This window comes from Leptonychotes weddellii, chromosome 3, assembly GCF_054177405.1.
Source record: "Leptonychotes weddellii isolate Sample4059 chromosome 3, ASM5417740v2, whole genome shotgun sequence".
NCBI lineage: Eukaryota > Metazoa > Chordata > Mammalia > Carnivora > Phocidae > Leptonychotes > Leptonychotes weddellii.
Window position 1 is genome coordinate 23,662,044 of NC_138371.1, and position 16,732 is coordinate 23,678,775.

A 16,732-nucleotide genomic window follows, 5' to 3' on the forward strand; every position below is an offset into this window, starting at 1 on the left:
GGGCTCCCTGCTCGGCGGGGAGTCTGCTTCTCCCTCTGATCCTCCCCCTCTCATGCTCTCTGTCTCCCATTCTCTCTCTCAGATAAATAAATAAAAAATCTTTAAAAAAAAAAAAAAAAAAGAAGAAGATGAAATGGAGATGAGAAGGGGATAGAACAATACCTGTGGGAAGAATCCCAATCTTGCCTGAATCTCCATATCGAGACAGGAGTCTACATTGAAAGGGGATCCACAAACTTCCTACAACCCATGTGCATAGGCTGTATGGTGAGGTGAATTGCTAGAAATCTTGTTTTTAAATTTTCATTCAAGAATGTGAGCCATCCAAATCAGAATAAAAAACTTGAGGAAGAGGAAGATGTAAAATTCAAAATAAATTTGAGAATCATACAAATAATTATTGTCAATGTTAAGAAATGGTTTTTGAAGAAGATGCGTAGTGAAAAACAATGATCTGAATCCGAAATTCCAGATTACATCAACAAATTCTAGGAAATGAGAGGGAGAAGGTAAATGTGTACTTAAATGTTCACCTTTCTCAAGGAGAAGCCAGTAGAAACTGCTTAATTGTTGAAGTTCATAGTGAAATATATTTGTAACTATCCTTAAATTTATCCAATAATAGGTGTAAAATTTCTAAGTAACTAGCAAAAAAGGAAAAAATTAAATGAAGTAAATGTGATCAATTCTAAAGACAGAAAGGTTTATGTACATTAGACTCATTTTTGATAAAATTGTAGCGAGATGAAACACACAAAGTTGTTACTAGTGATACTAATCTCCCATCTTCAATGGGGTTTTTTTTGGAAACACTTAGCACTACCACAAAGTACTACAAGACTGGCTTCTAGAATATTCCATGTCACTTAGCATAGGCATGTTCCATGAATATTAATAGCCTGAGTCCAAGCTGTTCATCAGCAGTGACCTTCAAGCATGCTATTTTCTCTTTGCAAAGCCTGAATTTAGAGAAAGAGATCTCGGGGCGCCTGGGTGGCTCAGTTGGTTAAGCAACTGCCTTCAGCTCAGGTCATGATCCTGGAGTCCCGGGATCTAGTCCCGCATCAGGCTCCCTGCTCGGCGGAGAGTCTGCTTCTCCCTCTGACCCTCCTCCCTCTCATGCTCTCTGTCTCTCATTCTCTCTCTCTCAAATAAATAAATAAAATCTTTAAAAAAAAAAACTCAGATACAACAACCCATGAATGAAAAGATACCACAGATTTAGAGAAGATATTTATAAGCCATATAAAAATTATTTATATTCAGAATACATAAAGAGCTCTGACAAAAAATCAGAAAAAGACAAAAAACCCAGTTATAAAATGGACAAAGGCTACATACAGGCAATCCACAAAAGGTAAATCTGAATGGCCAATAAGCATATTACTAGCAATGCTCAACTTCATTAATAATTAAAATGCTAATTAAAATTAGAAGATATTGGGCGCCTGGGTGGCTCAGTTGGTTAAGCGACTGCCTTCGGCTCAGGTCATGGTCCTGGAGTCCCTGGATCGAGTCCCGCATCGGGCTCCCTGCTCGGCAGGGAGTCTGCTTCTCCCTCTGACCCTCCCCCCTCTCATGTGCTCTCTCTCATTCTCTCTCTCAAATAAATAAATAAAATCTTTAAAAAAAAATAAAAAATAAAAAAAATAAAATTAGAAGATATTTATTGATACCCATTTAGACTGACATACATTTCCAAAGCCTGACTTTGTCAGTTTGGGATGATAAGTTGCAACATCAAGAACTCTCATCCATGACAGGAATGTACAACTGAGGTCCATCTTTGGAGATCAAGCCAACAATATCTAGCAAAGTTGAAGATGCCTGTACACTATGGACTAGCAAGTCTGTTCTACATACCTTAAAAAAACTCCTACAGGTATGTAAGGACATAAATACAGGAATAATCATTTCAGTATCAACAGGAGAATGGCTAAATAAATTATGGTGTATTTGCATAAATTATACAGTCATGAAAAACGAACAAATTAGAGTAGCGTGTACTAATACGAGTAAATCTCAAACACAATGCTGAATATATAAAGCAAAAGTATATGTAATTTATTATAAGTCCCTATATTTTTATATGTATGAAATACTTTATAATTTTATAGGTAAAAAAAGAATAAAAACTTTCGTTATGAGTACAGGAAGGGAGCAACTGAGATCTCTCTTAGTTGTGCCCCACAGTAGCACGAGGTTGACTCAAAGTTCAGGATGGGTCTTCTATTAACCAAAATTTCCTGAGAGGGAATTTATATTGCACGTGGTTATGTTTTTAAAAACAAAACAAAACAGGGATGCCTGAGTGGCCCAGTCGGTTAAGCGTCTGCCTTCGGCTCAGGTCATGATCCCAGGGTCCTGGGATGGAGTCCCACGTGGGGCTTCCTGCTCAGCGGGGAGCCTGCTTCTCCCTCTGCCTGCTATTCCCCCTGCTTGTGCTCGCTCTCGCTCTCTCTCTTTCTCTCTCTCTCATTCTGACAAATAAATAAGTAAAATCTTTAAACAAACAAACAAACAAACAAACCAGAATCACAATCTCTTTTCCCAAAGATGTTGGGGTCCGACAGTGTTAAAAGCATACAAGTAATGAAAGGATCTCTATCACCCTCCTTTAAATCTGCAAAATAACCCCGCACATTGAATCATGGCACTTATTGGCACAAGTAACCGGTAGAGGCGGCAGTGCTAGAGCAAAAGCCAGAGGAAGGAAAAGAAGATAATCAGCTGGACTAACTGGAGAAGCCAAACTGTGCATAAGTAGGGCTGCAAGATTCAGCAAATAAAAATGCAGGACTCTTAATTAAGGTTGAATTTCAGATAAACAAGAAATAATTTCTACTATCAATGTATCCTAACATAAAGGTACTCTCCTAACTCAGAAATTCACTCTAAGCATGGCAATTTCTCTTAGGAAGTAATGTGGGATAGTGAAGAAAAAGAGAGAAAGAAAAAACAGGAGTTGGCTGTCTAACAGACCTCAATTTGAACTGCAGCTCTCTAGCTGTGTGACTCCAAGCCAATGCATAACTTCTCTGAGCTCCATTTCCTCATTTCTTAAAGGAGGATAATAATATTTATCTTACAAGAGTAATATCGTGTGTGAGAACCTACCTGGCTCACAGGAGTTACTCAATAAAGAGCTTTTAAAAACCAACTGAACAATTATTAAATGCTTACTAGGATAGTCCCTTTACTTGGCTTTGGGGCTATTAAGATGAATAAGAAATGATCTCTTGTTCCAAAAGAGCTCAGTTTTTTTGTGGAAGACATTTACAAACCACATAAGCAAACAATCACAACACAACATGCTATGTTCTATAATTGAGCTGTGTGCAAACGATTTCTCCTTATTCACTTGTCAAAATCCAACGCTACCTTTGAGGTCTAACACAAAATATACTTCCTTCTCAATGTGTCACTCATCCTCCTGAGTCAGAATTAGTCTCTCCCTCCTCTATTCTACCAAGCAAGTTCACTTAGATCACTGTTGTGGAATCTAAACTTAATGGCTTTAGACTGTAATTACTCCCCCTGCCTGTCACCTGCGCTAGACCATGGGCTGAAACACAATTTATTCATTTTTATGTCACCCCTACACATAGCATATGGCATGTGTTCAGTAAATGCTTGTGTTGTCTTTCCAAATGGAACCAGGCTACTATTTCTATGAATGCAAATAAACAGTCACGTAACAAAATCCTTTCTCAGGCAATTGCCTGAGGTTTTGAATCCAACTGAGACATGAAAATTTGACACAATTTTTTTTGTTTTAAGTGACCCAGAATGAATACAACACACTGCAGGGTAGATGAAAAGATAAGGAGTATGTATTGTGAATGAAAATAAAGAAAGTTGCAGAGCAATATATACAATACAATCTTTTTTTTATTTTAAAAATGCCACTATTATTATATATGTTAGGTTATATATAGAAAAAAACTCGAAAGATATATGCTAAACTATTATTGCTGGGATTAGAATTATGGAAAATTTACCTTTTCTAAATTATGGAATTCTGCAGTATTTAAATGTTTTACAATGAGCAGTTGTTAGTTTATTAAGCAGAAAAAAAATATTAAAAAAATAAATTAACCCAAGGACTTATGTAATTGAATCTTCTACCCATTTTTATTTCCATGTCAAAAATTTTACTTTTGTTTAGAATACAAAATAAGACTTTTCCTAAAATAAATAAGTAGCAGTAATTCTATTTTTAAAGTGAAAAAGCAAACACGTCTCCTGCCTTTCTTCCCTTCTGTATTAGAGACCCAAAGGAAACAGCAACCTTGCATCGTGACACCAGGTCTCATAAAAGGCAAAAATAGACAAAATTATTTCCCGCTTTCTTTTTTCCTGTCTTCGTTAGTCTGACATACTTAGGTGCTTCATTTTTTGGTCTGATCCTCTTCAATGTTAGCTGGGAAAAAAGTCTTTAATGCTGCACATAAGGAGTCAAGCAGAAGCCAGCCAAGTGCAGTATTGATTTAGCAAAGGGATAAGGGAAGCAGGCACTTCAATATTTCCCTGCCTCCCCTGGGAAGGTTAAGGAGAACTTAATTCAACCTGAAGTGGTGTAAGTATCCCGAGATCAAGCCCCGTTAACAGAATTGATGTAAGGGAGCTAACGGCAGCCTCCAAGCGAAGGCACATCATCTGTGAACAAGTTTACAGTGGTTCAGAGCAGAGGGCAGAGGTGCAAGCATGAGGAAGTGGGAAATGGAACATGCTTCCTGAGCTGATGAGGAAATTAAAAATTGCCCCAGAACTATCATACATCAAGTGTTCTTTTCAATACTTAAGGTACTGCTGAGAAAGTAGAAAAGGAAGCATATCTCCACTTGAAATGTCCTTGAATGTTCATGTTTAATTTTATTTGGGGAACCTCTTGATCTTGGGACAGCTGTGGAGAAAAAGCTTTCCTTTTCTAGCTTCCTGGGAGGGAACTAAATGATCAGTGAACTCAAACCAGAACGGAGATGAGCAGCAATCTCCATTCCTGTTTAGGATTAGGGAGAATCAACGTTACAGAGATGTAGTTCCTTTCTACAGAAAATGCCAGGGGAATAAATAGAAGAGAGATATGAAACTTTCACCCCTTTATTTCAGAAGTGTTATAGACTTGCTGGGTGATTTTAGTTCTTCCAATCATGCGTCTTTCACTGAGTATTCCATCAACGTTGCCTTCATTTATTCATTTATTCATCCATTTTTTTCATGAATATATAGTAAATGCTCACTATGTCCAAAGCATTGCTCAGTACTCATGACACCATTTCTCAGATACTTAACATCCAGGAATACTGTTAATAGGCTTCTGCTTCTACTCACACAAGAGTAAAGAACGGACATTACTCCTTCTGCCTTGCATCCTAGCTGCCGGCTCTCCTTACTGTCTGCATCAGGCCCGGCTTTGGATAGAATTAGTCTTTAACTAGTTACCTTCATTCTGCATAAACTGATTCAACAGCGGTTAGGACTATATGTGAATTAGGACTCAGTAAATTTTGAATCACACTTTCAGGTTCTCTCATACAGAAAAAAAAATAATAAACAATTTAAGGCAGTGGTTAATAAACTTTACTGTACGTTAGATTCACCTGGAAGTTTCTTTAAAATCCTGACACTCAGGCTGCATCCACACTCCATAAATCAGAATCTCTGGGAAGGAGACCAAGCATCAGCAGTTTTTGGGGGGTTTGGGGGGGTTTTTTTTACAACTCCTCAAGAGATTCCAATGTTCAGCCAAGGTTGAGAACCAAAGATTTAATGAAACTTGGGACTACTATGTCTTTGCATCTGGGCTTTAATTTTTCCTTATCCCCTAGGTTTTTGTTTCTTTGTTTGATATATTTCTGATGGCTAGGATGCTGGAAATTTCGCTCTGTCTGTTGGGGTGTCATTTTTAAAGATCAAAGATATTTAGATATCATTTTTGGAACTTACACTGGTATAGCCACGCCATGATAGCAAGTGCCAAGCTTCAAGACCTGTATTTCTCCAACTGAGGGTAGATGCTCAGAGGCTATATGAGAGAAATTCCTAAGCATTTATAGAAATTTAATCTGCGAACCTCCTAAACACTTGGCTAGGGATAAGGGTGTAGCAACTACGTCGTGTACAGAAAGAAGCTAGCCACTTTCAGTCACCCTTCCTTCATCTCTTCCTCTCTTCCTTTTCCTGAACTCTCTTGCAACACTAAAAAAGCAAACTGAAAGAGCAGAAGAGCAAATAATTATTGAATGCTATATGTTGAAGATTATTTAGAATATGTGCGGGAAGCAGTTTAGAAATCCATAAAAGTCTAATTCTCCCTTTTATGAACCTAGATTTATTTCTTAGGGTCTTTATTTTAGGGCCAAATTTTTATACCTAAATCAAACACTACAGCCAAACAATACACGTCAGGCCAAAAATGACCTAATGTAACCAACTCACTTTTAGATATGAAAGTGAAGGAGGGCTACATTTGATTTTATACAAAATAATCACTGGATAAAAGGTGAAGTCAATGTTGGAAGCAGCAGAGGTCTATATAAAAAAAGAAACTCCAGTAAAAAATATCACATAAAATGTTGTTTGCACACAAGTTGAGCATTGTTAGGACTCTATCCTGATTTTTACCATCAAGTAACCAAGCTTATAGTTCTCAGAAGATCTTAGCACTTCATTTGGATTTTTCATTATGAAATATTCTACAAAGTATAAATAATAAATGTCATACACTCATCATCTCGCACAAGAAATAACACATTACAACCATCATTATATTCCTTTATCTACCTACTCCAGATCCAATTCTTCCTCTCTCCTTACAACGAAAATTTCTATTTTAAATTTGGAGTTTGTCACTTTCATTAATATCATACTTTTATTCTGTTTAGGCCATAAAAAATATGTAATACTATTTTGCACATTTAAGCCATACAAATGGAATCATATGCTATGTATAGCTTCTACAACTTGCTTTTTATCTTTCCCTGTAATGTTTGCGAGACTCATCTATGTTGATATATGTACTATTTTATTCATTTTTGCTTCTAGAGAGTATTCCATTGGATGAGTTATATCAGAATTTCATATTTTTAATGGTTTGTGTTGTCATCCATTTGTGTTTTTACCTTTTCCACTTCCTAAATTTTTCACTATACCAATGCTCAGTGCACATTTTCGTGCTAGGTGGTTGAGTATTCCTAATATATGTACCCAGGACTAGAATTACTGGGCCTTAGGATATACACAACTCCAACTCCACTAGATATTGGTAAATTGATCTACCAAAGCAGTTATCCCATAAATGGGATATTAAATGGGAAATTCTCTTTAGCAAAGCCTAACTACCAAATCACTTAAATGAGAATCACAATGAATGGTATTCTCATGATATAAAATGTCACTTGATGCTCCCCTGCTAAAGTTGGATCTTACAGTCCCTAAACCTTTTAAGGAAAGGCTAGAGTGTGGATATTTTAAAAAACCCAAAAGCATTTTACAAATAAGTAGGATATAAATTTACAGTAGCTGTAGCCATAGGGATAACATTTATAGAACAGTTTTTGGTGATGAATTATGACTAAGGCAAATAGGTACAGGATTAGAAATATCCATTCTGTGTATTGGGCATTAAATTTAATGATTGGAATAAACTCCACCAAATACAAATGCTTTTTTTTTTTTTTCTCAACCCAGACAAAAAGAAAGGGATAAAACCACCCATGAGTGAAGGTGAAAGAATTGTCTGGTTTGTGTTGAGTGGGTTTCAAGTCTGATAGGCATCTACTCAGACAATGAAAGTTAAAAGTTAATAGCATGTTTAATTCTTTTTGATTAAAATTGATGTGTATTTCTGAAGACTGGCAATTGTATACCTAAGTCACAGCACAAAACCAGCCCTCAGGCTCATGAGGGAAAAAATCAATCATTTTGTTTCCTTTTTCATTCTCACTCAAAAACAATTGTATTTGTGAAGAACCTTCTATGTACTGTTATTTATGCAGGCACAGGGATAGGCCTAAGGAGATCTCTGTGCATACAGAAATTGATATTGAGAAGCACAAACAATATTGTTTTCTTGCATGCAGATATCTACTATGGTGTCTCTGTGTCCTGAGCAATCTCTTTATTAGAGGGTTGATGTGGCTATTAGTTGACGGAGGAAAAGAATCAGGATGAAGAACCCCAAAAACCAAAGGACACAACTAGGAAGTGGCTTGTGAATGCCAGCCTCTAAACGGCCTCCAGTAATTCTTGCCTCCTGGTATTCACACCTTTATAAAGTCCTCTCCCACACTGAATAGGCTGACATGAATAACAAATAGTAAATTGAGGATAAACATGTGTGACTCTCAAGTCTAGGTCATAAGAAACATGGCAGCTGAAGTTTGTTTTCTTGGATCACTTGCTCTAAAGGAAGTTAGCTGCCATTTTGTGAAGACCTTCAAACGGCCATACAGAGAGACCCACCTGGCAAGAAATTGAGCCCTCCTATCAAGATCCAGCCCCTATAAGCCAGGCAGGTGAGTGGAGCACGTTGGAAATGGATCATCCAGCTCCGGCTGAGTCTACAGGTGACTGCGACTCTGGCTGACATCTTGACAACCCCATGAGGGTCTCTGAGCCAGGATCATGCATTTAAGCTGGTCCTAAGTTCCTGACCCATAGAAACTGTGAAATAGCAAATGTTTATTGTTGTTTTAGGTTGTTAAGTTTTGAGGTAATTTGTTATGCAGCAATAGATAACAAATACAGGGTTCGAAAGAGGAAATGAAAGCAACTCTCTTTCTTCCTTTCTCCAAAACTGTAATAAGTACTTCTGTTTATTTTTTTTTATTTAAAGAATTAAAACAGTCCTCCCCGCCCCGGGATGGGGGTGGGGGACCTCTAAGACACCATCCTCGGGAAAAAACCTAGTATAGTAAAAAGAAAAATATTATCACCATAAGTGAGTGTATTCATTCACTTATTCAACAAACATTTATTGAGCTTACTACATGTCAGATACTGTGCTAAGTTAGAGAACTACAACAGTAAACAAGAGAGCCATGAATGCTGCCTCATGGAATTTACACTGTAGTAACCAAGAGATACAACAACCAAGTAAATAAATAATTTAAATTCTTATAAATGCCATGAGTCCAGTAAATGAAGTATTGCAATATGTTATGGGGATAGTATGATAGGTCGGGCCTCTTCAAGGAAATGACATCTAAGCTAAGACTTGAAGGATAAAAAGAAAACCATCATTGAAAAAAGGTGGGAAGGGCAATCTAGGGAGAGAAAACAGTGTATCCAAAGGCGCTGAAGTACAAAGATACAATGAATGGACTGAAGAAGTCCAGAATTAAGAGAATCCAATACCTGAGGAGGAGAGTAGCATGAGATGAGACAGGAGTTCATCCATGTGTTTTCAAAATCCTAGGAAAAACACATCATTGTGAGGAGACCATAAAAATAATTTCACTCACATACAAGGCCTGATTCAGATAGTCCTTCTCCTTCACACTTAAAGAAATATTTACAATTTGATAGAAGAAATTAGTTCAGGGGCACCTGGGTGGCTTAGTCGGTTAAACATCTGCCTTCGGCTCAGGTCATGATCCCGGAGTTCCAGGATCAAGTTCCCTGCTCAGCAGGGAGTCTGCTTCTCCCTCTCCTGCTCTCCCTGCTTGTGCTCTCTCTATATATATCAAATAAATAAATAAATAAAATCTTTTAGAAAGAAATGAGTTCAAACCAAACATCAAACTCGAGTACTCAGAACCTGCTGGTTCCTCACTCCTCTGAGCTCCAAACAAATGTCTTTGTCTTTTTGCCAAGATACCTTGGATTTCAGGTGCCTGCCTAGCAGAGTCAGTTAAGTGTCTGCCTTCAGCTCAGGTCATGATCCCAGGGTCCTGGGATCGAGCCCCATGGCAGGCTCCCTGCTCAGTGGGGAGTCTGCTTCTCCCTCTGCCCCTCCCCCCCACTCCTGCATGAGCTCACTGGTACTCTCTGTCTCGCAAAAATAAAATAAATAAAATCTTTAAAAAGAGATATCTCGGATTTCTAGACTTGAATATCAATGTGCATCACTATAGGTTTTCTTTATAGACACAGGATGGCAGAGTCTAGTCTTACAGCTGGGAAAACATACAAGAATATGAATACATCTCATAAAAGCTACATTGTAGGGAACACCTAAAGCATATCGGATTTGACAATTATTCCAGACAATGAAGTTTAGTTGGAAAGTTTCTGGCACTTCTCAGGGGATTGTGTGACTGCTTTGGAGTTTAAAGACCAAGTGTCCTCAGTGTTCAGACTTAAAATTCTGTCTCTTTGTGCGACCTTTCAGACTCTGTTTGCTGAAGAAAGAAACTGCAATGTAAAGTCTCAAAATCACATTGTAACATCGCTGGCTGGTTAGGTGTCAAGGGACCTTATGCTATTTATTTAGTCCTGTCATAATGCCCTGTCCAATCCCAAATTCATTCTTGCCTCCAGAAGATTATTGAGATGGAACTTGTGAAATATACAGCCTATTTCAACAAACAGCAAGCGACTTCTTCCTTTACAGTTTCCAGGGAAGGAAAAAACTCACCTTGCGAGCCAGGACACAGGCTGTGGTACACTCAAGCTACAAGAATCCTAACTGCCAAAAAGGCACTAAGGGGATATTCATATATATGGTGTGGATGTGTCAGAAGATGCATTTTATGAGGAGTTTAATCTGTGCATTTGAAAGAGAATAGCAGGAACAGTCTCATGGGGCCCGCCTCCAGGACAGACAATGTTTTCACTGTGTAAAGAATCCCGCTTGATGAGAATCGATATGTGTCGTTGGTCTTGACTACAAATAGTTCATTACAAGCTGAGAAAAGGGCCGTTGCCACCCCATTTGCTTTCTGCCCAGCTGTAATGGTCCCAACTCTCTCCACGTCAGAAAAGCCCACAATTACTTGATATAAAAGAATGTATCGGGCAATTCAAAAGCTAGAAATCTCACGGTGAGATTTATAATTACAGGGGAACAGGTGTCTCGCATTTTTTAAGTCCCGATGCTGGTTTACAGCAGGACAAGCGTGCCCTTTGTTCTGTCCTCTCCTTTAGAACTCCTCCAAACGCATGGACTGAGGCTGCTGGTCCCTAGAGAATGTCTAACGTGCCACAGTGTGGCTTCCCCAAAGACATGGATACTCTCTTGCGCCTGAATTAGAAAACCTTGACCAGGACTAGGAGAGGCAAATGCACCGTCAGCCATGGGCTATTCCTGTCCCTGCAGTTGCTGCCCATCCTCAAAATTGAAGACAGCTACGCTTATGTTATCTGAGGCTCCTAAAACAAGCTTAAAAACAGCATCCCTCTGACCCTTTGATTCCATTTAATGTCATGCATTCTACTTCGGAGGGCAGTATTACATCTTTTCCTTATTGAATTTTTTATTAAAGTAGGACATCTATTTGGAAGGGTACAAAAATCGTAAGTGTACAGCTTGATGAAATATCACAAAGTGAATATATTTGTGTAAACACTGGCTTCTTCACTCTCTGTCTCTAGCCCACCCTCCTCTCAGGGGTAATGCCATCAGACAGATTCACTGGATTTTGAACTGCATATGAATGGAATCATAGAGTACATATTGTCTTTTGATCTGAGTTCTTTAACTCAATACTACATGACGTTGATCCATCTTATCATATGTACTTGTACTTTGTCCATTCTTACTGCTGCGTAATATATTATCATATGAATATACCATACTTCACTTGTCCTTTCCACTGTTGGTGGACATTTGAGTTGTTTCCAGTTTTGTGCTATTATGAATAATGTTACTGAGGATGCTTATGTATATCTTTATGCATATACACAGACATTTTTGTAGGGCATGTGCCTAGAAGCGGAATTACTAGCTTTTAAGGTATGCACACATTTAGAACTTTTTTTTTTTCTTAATGCTTTTGTTCTAGAAGATACTTTGTGCTTTCTTTCCCAGAAAAATATCAACTCCCAGAGCCTCCTCTGCCAGTTTGTTCTTAGAGCTCTACTCTCTGTCACAGAATGACAGTGGGCTACAGGACAATCATTGCCCTTAGCCCTTCTCAGGAGGTGACCAAGAGGCATTCCTGAACAAGAGTCTGACCTTCGTGAGTGTTCTCTTGCTGCCACAGCCCCTTTTCTTGAGGTAACATCAATACCCTATGCCTTTCCGTGTCATCAGCTGGGATTTTCTGTCCCTTTCATACTCTCCTCTTGCCAGAATCACATACTACAGTATCAGAATTACACAATGAAGCAAGCTCTGAGCAATTTTAATCACTATAAATGTCCTTCCTTGAGAAACCCTACACCCCCTGCCCCTCCAAGGAAGCAGCATGATACCCATGGAAAGAATCACGCTGACTTCACTTCCCCGTGGCTCACCTTCTCTCTCAGAAGACAGGATTCCAAAGCATGGGCCCTGGCTTGCCCTGGAAGTGGCATGACCTCTAACAAGGTAACTCGAAGAGTAGAAGGAGGAAAGTAATACCTGTCTCCTACTTACACAAGGATGGAATTTATTGAGTGTTAAAGAAATAACACTGCTTAAAAACTTAGTGATGAAAGGAGTATAAATATTTTAAAAATTATCTTTATTATCCACTTCGAGTCCCTTAGCAAGCTTTCACTTAAACACCTATCTGTTCTAAAGAGGAAACAGTTTGAGCATTTCAGAACACTTTTGGAGTATCTCACAATCTCCAGTTGGTAAGTTATTTATTTGTGACTGGAAATCTTTTCACTCATCCCTATTAGTCTCATATCAAGAATAGCTGATGACTGTTCTCTTATTATGACACTTTACATAATTAAAATTGCTTTTAAGCCATTGCTTTTCCTTCCTTGGAGTAAATAACACCAAAGCCTTCATGTTTTCAGAATGGGTTCTAGCAGTCCATTCCCTACTTGTTGCCAGACTCCAAACTCAAATTTTGGAGTTCCAAACTGTCTTGGGTCATTTAATTATAATTGGCCGACATCAAAACCCATAACATTCTTTCATTTGTTTATTCATCCATTCAATAACTAGATCATTGTTTTAAGCTTACTATGCATAAGCTCGTGATTCAGTATAGAACAAGACAGATGAGTCCCTCCTCTCATGGAGCTCACTTCCTAAATGTATTGGAAAAAAGTAAAAATACACAACTTAAAAAGGCAAAATGAGGAAAATAAATCCAAATGCTGACTTAATAAATGACCAGGACAGGGGCTACTTAAGACTGCATGATTGGGGAAGGTCTTTCTGAAGAGGTTACACTTGAACTGAAATCTAAATGATCTTAGGAGGTGCCATGGAAAGGTGTGTGAAAAAGGTTTCCATGCAAAGGCTACAGCAAAGACAGGCCCTGCGTAGGGAAAGTCACTGAGACCACAGCATGACCTGCAGAGGGAAAGGAGATGCGTGGGGAGGCTGGGGACACAGGTGGGAACCAGACCAAATCCAGGCTCTGTTGGCTGCCATTAGGTGTTCATCTTGCAAGTCTCACAGGTAATAATTCCATTGGTGAATGATCATATGTGTAAGTTGTTGTCTGGATAATAAATCCAAGAGTATGATCCCATCACTGCATTCTTGCACTTTGTGGCTCCCAGGATTCCCAAGGTCTCTCTGCCATTGGCACTGCTAGCCTCCTTTTCTAGCTTAAAGCCCCTCTTCTTCTGAAACATAACCTTCAACTGAATCCTTTTTTACAAGCTAAGATTTAATTCTATCATACCTGAAGAGCTGAGACATAATATACCTAGTTTTTCACATGTAATTATCCTACCCTTGGCCAATAGGAAGCAGTAGTTAAGAGCTTAGGCTTTAGATTGCATCAAAACCAGGTTCTATTTCTGTTTTCTTGACACTTTTATTGTGTGTGACTAGCATATTACTTCTACCTTCCTGAGGTTTTTTATCCATAAAATGGAAATTACTTTTTTCAAAAGATTTTATTTATTTATTTATTTGAGAGAGAGAGTGAGTGATAGAGAGAGCAGGGGTGGATCCCAAGCAGGGAGCCAGACCAGGGATGGATCCCAAGACCCTGGGATCATGACCTGAGCCAAAGGCAGATGTTTAACCAACTGAGCCACCCAGGCATCCCTGTAAAATGGAAATTATATACCTACCTCAGAGTTGTTGTAAGGATTGATGGAGATAATACACGTTAACCCTTAAGAGATGGCCATTAATAATAATGCTATTCAAAAAGCAAAACCATAGAACTTGTGGTAAAAAGAAAAGTTAGATCTTACTCCATTTACTTCTCTCATTTTGTGTTTAAGCCTCTCTGAAGCTAAATTAAGTGTCAATGGTCACATAGTTAGTCAAAAGTTCACCAAATTTCCCTAGTCTAATAGAGGAATAATAGAGGATAAAAATCTAATAGAGGAATAATTCAACCATTCACCACTTGCTTTAGCTTTGATATTGGACTTTATGAACTATGTAATCATTATTTGAATAAATCACAAAGACATTCTGATACCTGATGTGGCAAATTGTGACTGGAATAGTGTGTGGTTTAATAAATGCTATTTTTTAGGACTTGAGAGATTCAGACCCATGAATTCTACTTTTTATTCTATTTGTTAAGTGGAAAAAGTCAATAAGAAGATATGGTTTTTATACAGAGCACATCCACCAAATGTGGATTGTAATTTATAGACAAAGCTCCATCAAGAAAATAAATTGTAGGTTATAGAAGAGCTTTGGTAAGCAAATTACTGGGAATAGTGGATATGTCAACTAAGGGCCAAAATCTAGAGAAGGAGCTGTTCTGGCATGGAATATATGAAACCCACACAAGTGCCTCTCATTGGCAAGTTTTCACAGAGTTATCACACAGACATGAACTGAGCTGTGTTAAGTGTGATGGGAAAAAATCCTGAGCCTTAAGTGCAAGTTTCAAAGTAGGCTTTTACATGAACTCTGCATGTTGTACTTCTATTTAACCATTATCAATGGCTTTTAAAGTTATTATTTGCTTTTTATTATGTAAGTAAACTGCAATCACAGAAGAAAAATAGGAAATATAAATAAGCAAAAGGAAATTCATTTATAATTTTACCACTCAAAAATGACTATTATTAACATCTTGCCATCTACACACACACACACACACATTCTTCACATATCCAAGTTAATTCTTATTTTATCTAGAGAGATATATCAGAGGAAATTGACACAAACTTTTAAACATAATATTATACTGAAAAGTGATTATCACAAATGTAAAAAGCATTTCAAATGAAAAATCATTTCAAATTTTCACAATTATTGTTTACTACACTTAATTAACCAACAACTCCTTTTCTTCAGGAATGTATAAAGGATTTATGACAACATATTCCATTCTAATTCAACAAGACTTTACTAAACACCTGAATAGTCCCAATATTTGGGGAAATACAAAACAAGTGTCTATGTTTTTGATAAATTATATCTGTAAGGAACACACACAATAAATTCAGTTACTTGAGCAAAATGGTTAGTAGGAGATGAGAAACAGTCTAAATGCCCCCAATCAAAAGACACAAGGTATCAGATTGGATAAAAAAGCAAGAAACATCAATATGCTGTCTGCAAGAGATTCATTTTAGACCCAAAGACACCTCCAGATTGAAAGTAAGGGGGTGGAACATTTATCATGCTATCATGCTAATGAACATCAAAAGAAAGCTAATGAACATCAAAAGAAGGCAATTTTTATATCAGACAAATTAGATTTTAAACCAAAGTCTGTAATAAGAGATGAAGAAGGACACTATATCATAATTAAAGGGTCTGTCCAACAAGAAGATCTAACAGTTGTAAATATTTATGCCCCTCACATGGGAGCAGCCAATTATATAAGCCAATTAATAACAAAATTAAAGAAACACATTGTTAATAATACAATAATTATAGGGGACTTTAACACCTCCCTCACTGCAATGGACAGATCATCTAAGCAGAAGATCAACAAGGAAACAATGGCTATGAATGACACACTGGACCAGATGGACTTCACAGATATATTCAGAGCATTCCATCCTAAAACAACAGAACACACATTCTTCTCGAGTGCACATGGAACATTCTCCAGATTAGATCACATACTGGGTCACAAATCAGGTCTAATCAGTACCAAAAGATTGGGATCATTCAAAGCATATTCCCATGCTTCAAAACTGGAACTCAATCACAAGAGGAAATTTGGAAAGAACTCAAATACATGGAGGCTAAAGAGCATCCTACTAAAGAATGAATGGGTCAACCAGGAAACTAAAGAAGAATTAAAAAAAAAAAATTCATGGAAACAAATGAAAATAAAAACACAACTGTTCAAAACCTTTCAGATGCAGCAAAGGCAGTCCTAAGAGGGAAGTATATAGTAATACAAGCCTTTCTCAAGAAACAAGAAAGGTCTCAAATACACAACCTAACCGTATACCTAAAGGAGCTGGAGAAAGAACAACAAATAAAGTCTAAACCCAGCAGGAGAAGAGAATTAATAAATATTAGAGCAGAAATCAATGAAATAGATTGAGTAGAACAGTAGAACAGATCAACAAAACTAGGAACTGGTTCTTTGAAAGAACTAATAAGACTGATAAACACCTGGACAGACTTATCAAAAAGAAAGGAGAAAGGACCCAAATAAATAAAATCACCAATGAGGAGCGCCTGGGTGGCTCAGTCATTAAGCATCTGCCTTTGGCTCAGGTCATGGTCCCAGGGTCC

General features: G+C 37.8%; 1 long non-coding RNA gene across 2 annotated transcripts in view; it reads right to left on the reverse strand.

Moving 5' to 3' along the window:
* The window catches only part of LOC145720473 (uncharacterized), a 122,829-nt gene that overhangs the window by 15,173 nt on the left and 90,924 nt on the right, over window positions 1–16,732 (reverse strand). For both annotated transcript variants that reach the window (XR_014143401.1, XR_014143402.1), the window contains one exon: window positions 9,361–9,417. This is a non-coding gene — a long non-coding RNA (uncharacterized LOC145720473). The remainder of the gene's footprint in view (window positions 1–9,360; window positions 9,418–16,732) is intronic.